At 36.0% G+C, this 5,321-nt stretch overlaps 1 non-coding gene across 1 annotated transcript; it reads right to left on the bottom strand.

Annotated features, from left to right (window-relative positions):
* Positions 1-9: 9 nt before the first annotated feature.
* Positions 10-116, bottom strand: LOC116739380. The gene has a single exon (XR_004345558.1). It is a non-coding gene; the product is annotated as a U6 spliceosomal RNA (small nuclear RNA).
* Between the last annotated feature and the right edge of the window lie 5,205 nt (positions 117-5,321).

Below are 5,321 nucleotides of genomic sequence, written 5' to 3'. Positions count from 1 at the left end.
TTCTGGTCTAAAAATGTGGAATGCTTCACAAATTCACATGTCATTCTTGTGCAAGGTCCATGCTTATCTTCTCTGTATTGTTCCAATTTTACTATATGTGCTGCTGAAGTGAGCACTGATGTGATTTCTTTTTTATAATATTTAATTTTTCACACCAATAGTTTGAAGAGTGACAGTTATACTGATATATTTATGTGTGTGTGCATGTGTGTGTGTGTTAGAGACAGAGCTGGACTGAAGCAAAAAGTGGAATGAAGTAGATGATAGTCTGTTGGTGTGAGTTTTGTGTTGCATTCTTACCTCCTACCCTGCTTTTGTGACCAGCATCACTTTACTCCCCTTAATAATCCTTTTACTTTGGGGACTCTGATTCCTTTGTTATATCCTGTATGTCCAGAGTTCCCAGTAGGCTACTTAGACCTGAAAATGATGAATGGTCTAGGTACTCTTTTTTTTTACTGATAAAAATTCACATATTCTTTGTCCTTTCCACCACAGTCCCTTCTGCTCTGCTTTTACAACTGGCAACAAGATTATATGACAAATATATTTATGCTCTTGACATTTTAATAGAAGACTAAATTTTGTACTTTCTAACATTTGTATTTAATAGTATATGGATGGCTTGAAAGAACAACTTCACTTTTGCCATCTAAACCCAAATAGTAACTCTAATTGGGAAACCTTAGGCCAAGTGGAAGTGTTCAAATGTAACCTTACAGTAGACGATTTAGGCCAGGTAGATGTTAGAACATTCTCTAGTAACATGTAAACAACCAAACTAGAAGAACTACAACTTTAATTTATATAAATATAGTTCAAGAGGCTTAGTCTTAGTTGGTGCATGTGTAACAGGGATCATTATGTTTTAAAATATGTTTAGGTATATTCTCCTATCTTGAAATTTTTCTTGATCCATGGCTTTTTACCCTTTTTTAAAAAATATGTACCAACTTTATTGAGATGGGGTTTTCATATTTTTTACAATATTATATAAAGTTACAGGTGTACAACATAATGATTTACAATTTTTAAAGTTTATACTCCATTTATAGTTATTATAAAATATTGGTCATACTACCTGTGATATAAAATATATCCATATAGCTTATTTGTTCCATGCATAGTAGTTGTACCTGTTAATCCCCCACTATCAACTAGCCCCTCCCTCTTCCCTCTCCCTACTGGTAACCACTAGTTTGTACTCTGTACCTGTCAGTCTGTTTCTTTTTGTTACAGTCACTAGTTTGTTTTTTATAGATTCCATGTATAGGTGATGTTATACAGTATTTGTCTTTCTCTGACTTATTTCAGTTAGCATAGTACCCTCCAAATCTATCCATATTGTAACAAGTGGCAAAATTTCATTCTTTTTTATGGTTAAATAGTAATGCATTGTATATGTATATCATATCTTCATTATCCACTCATCTGTTGACAGACACTTAGGTTGCTCTCATATCTTGGCAATTCTAAACAATGTTGCTATGAACATTGGGGTGCATGCATCTTTTCAAATTTATGTTCTTGTTTTTATTTTGAATGTACACCAGGATGGAATTGCTGAGTCATACGGTATCTGTATTCCTATTTTTTGAGAAACTGTCATAATGTTTTCCACAGTAGCTCCACCAATTTATAATCCCACCAACATTGTATGTGTTCCTTTTTCTCTACATTCTAGCCAACATTTATTATTTGTGGTCTTTTTGATGATAAACATTCTGACAGGTGTGAGATGATACATCATTGTGGTTTTAATTTGCATTTCTCTGATGAATGATGATTAATGATGAACATCTTTGCATGTGTGTTTGGCCATCTGCATGTCTTCTTTGGAAAAATGTCTATTCAATGTGTATCACTCACTGAATAGAAGCCCCCTAAAATAAGAAACTCATTTCTCATCTTTGACAATCAAATTCTGTTTTCTTATTTACTTTAGGTGCCAGCATGTTGTTGAAGGGTTACTTAGAGGAAGAATAAGTAAGTAGCCTACTCCCCTTCCACCAGATGGCTTGTGGAAGAGAGATAGTAACAAAGCATATGGGTCATAGAGTAGCATCCTCTTCCTAATCCTCCACTCTATGCCTTCCAAGCCAACTAATGGGAGGTTGCTTACAAACAATCACAAGGAAGTTTGAAAACACTGGGGCTAGTGACCGAATTTCCCACAGTTATGAACACACTTACTGTTTACATTATATCTCCATTCTGATTGGTCTTTGTTTATATTTCACTTTTAAGGAATGCTAGGAGTAAACTGGACTCCCTGGGGCAGCCCCACATGAGCTAGACAGAGGTGGTGGCAGAAAGCTGCAACAGCTTTATTGAGACAATGCTCAGGAGTCCCCATGGCCTACGTGTGACATGCAAATAATACCAAAGAGAGTCAAAAGTACTGGCAGAAATGGACTGGAAGCGACCTGGTGTAACAATAAAGAAACTGTGTTGAGAAGGACCTTGAGACCCAAAGGCAAAGGGACCAGTTCATGTATTCCAGTAGAAAGTGCCTATTTATCATGGGCCCACTTGCCTGTCTTTGACATACCTCCGAGTAAACCAGTCTAGTAAACAGAATCAAATGGTTACCAAGGGCTGGGAGGAGGGAGAAATGGGGAATTACTAATCAAAGTGCACAAAGTTTCAAGCAAGAAGCTCTAGAGGTCTGATGTACAGCATTGCACTTATAGTTAGCAATAATATATTGTACACTTAAAAATTTGTCAATAGGGTAGATCTCATGTTAAGTGTTCTAGTGACAATTGAATAAATTAAAAAAAAAAAAAAAGAATCAGACCCGACCCTTGGTTAAAAATATCAAAAACGATACAGAGGATACTGTAGGACTTAGAAGATGAGAGGAGGAAATTCTACTGTCATGAGGTCGCATAAGCCACACCTTTCCCCCACACTCAGGGGCAATTTTGGAAAGGACAGTGAACAGGGCAGAACTTTGAATGAAAACAACTGGCCTAAGTACCCCATGCAGAAGTTGTGTTTTTTAAATATGTTTCTTAAATTATTGCCTTATCTTAGCACTGAATTACTGGATTAAACCAAAATTCAGTTCCTCCTCACCCCAGCTACCCATCAGTCAAGGACGCATAAGGAAGAATAGAGAAGTTGTAGAGAAATAAAACAGCTGTGAATAATGCTTGGCTCTAGCTGTCCATGTTTTTTTCTTATTGGCATTTTCTACACAAGTTCCAAGGCTCATTATAAACTGTCATTTGTGTACAATCTGGCAAATTATTTTGTTATGGGGACCCACAAGACCAGTTAATTAAAAATACATAAAATAGATGATATATTTCTAGAGAGCAGAAAATGTATTTGGAATTGCATAGTGCCTCTCCAACACACACACATGCATGCACACACACCCAGTGGTATCTAGAAAAGTGCTTGCACATAGCACGCATTTTGTCACTATTTGGTAAATTGTCTTGTGTGACTACATATTTGTTTACAATGCACATGGATGCTTATTGTTTCATAGTTTCTTGACACTCCCTTGGCTATGTGGGTAGGTACACATTGTGCTTTTCTTCAAGCTTTGAGATTGATTGAGGTATCCTAGGTCTGGTTAGAAGTTTTCAGGGATAGTGATCAGGTATGAGATTTTGGAATTTAGGTCATATCAAAGAGAGTGAATCAATAGTCTTTGGGCAAAAATAACTAGGTTTTATTCTTCTAGAATATTTACTTCCTTTTAGCAGACTGGCTTAAAAGAATACTTAAAGTCTGCCTCTCTCTGCTGGTGATAATTATTTCAAATTCATGCAGTTTCACTGAATGATCATTTACAGACCTCCTTCCTTCCACAGGATGAAATGGTTGGACTTGGTAACTGTTCCACAATCTAAACCTCTCTAAGAATTTCTAAATCATGTAAATTATTTATCAGGACTCGAAAAGTATAAAGAGAAGGAACAAGAGAGAAATGAGATACAAAACTTTAGAGCCAAAGACAAGGAAGCTGACAGTACAATAAAATTTACAGACTTTTAGTTGTTTAAAGAAAGGTGTCAAACACTACTATTATTCATAGATAGGGAAGTCATCAGGTTTTCAAAGATGTCAAACACTACTATTATTCATAGATAGGGCAGTCATCAGGTTTTCACAGATGTAGGTCTGTCATATGAAACTAGGTGCCAACTACTCTGTTTCTTAGATTGCATCTTCTAGCAAACAGAACAATCTAATGGACTGCAGTATTCACAGAGTCTTCCCAAACTTGGAAGAGTTCCAGGGGTCAGGGTAGCTGAGGGAGAAAAGTAATGTACTAATCCGTTTTATCAGGATAAAAGCAGAGTATTAAACATTTAGAGCAAAGGAAACGAGGAAGTAAAGGCCAGCTCTATGGCTATAAGAATCTTGCTATTTTTATATCATCTCCACACTTTTAAAAAAAATATTTTGGTTTTTCTCCTTACTTATGAATACCTTAGAATGAAAAGATATAGTGGATTTGATTTTAGAGGTAATATGGGACAGGGAAAACTCAGTAGATTGTGCCCTACTCCATAGAAGATGAGGGTTGAGAAAAATCCAAAGGGACAGAGTAGAAGCAGTTAACAAAAGTGAATAAATGCAAGCTGATTGCCTTGATCCCAGAGCTTAAGAATAAGAACAGTGAAGTCCATGTGGGTTTGAGAAAGGCCTTGGCCCCAAGCAATAAAAGGATCCATAAGTACAATATTCTGAAAGGCTAAGATTTTAGGCCAGTGGTTGAAAAATGACAATCTCTATTCATTCTTGCTGTAGCTATATTATGATATAAAATGTGTCTTCTTATCTACAAATTTATAATCCCATTTTTCTTCCACAAGTGAGTCTTCTAGGTAGTGTTAAACTACCTTGATTCATTCCTGCATTCTCAGAGATTATCCAGTGCCAGGAGCATTGTGAATAAAATAATAAGTGCATGCATGTTTAATGATAACTCTGGCCTTAGTCCTTCCTTTTCTCTAATTTATGATAAAAACTGTCCCCAACCCATGAAGATTAGTTTTATGGATTCCACCTCATGTTTAGCTGTCTGTTCTTTATGTTTTTTATTTTAACTCTGGTCTATTAAACAGTCAGAACTGTTCTTTCTGGTAAGGTGCTTTCTGAGTTTGAGTTTGAACACACCAATTAGTACAATGGGATAAATGAGTATATGGGCAATTTCATTTACAAAATGACCCATTTTAAAACAAACAAGAAAAAAGCCCTCTAACTGATGGTGTTTCATCATTTGAGTAAGAAGAGAAAGAAAATTTTGGCAACAAACAGAGAAAACAGGGTCTCTGGAGTCAAGAAGCCTCTTG

This window comes from Phocoena sinus, chromosome 14 (assembly GCF_008692025.1).
Source record: "Phocoena sinus isolate mPhoSin1 chromosome 14, mPhoSin1.pri, whole genome shotgun sequence".
Taxonomy (NCBI): Eukaryota; Metazoa; Chordata; class Mammalia; order Artiodactyla; family Phocoenidae; genus Phocoena; species Phocoena sinus.
Note: the sequence above shows the minus strand (reverse complement) of the source record. Positions and strands in the feature narration are given on the sequence as shown.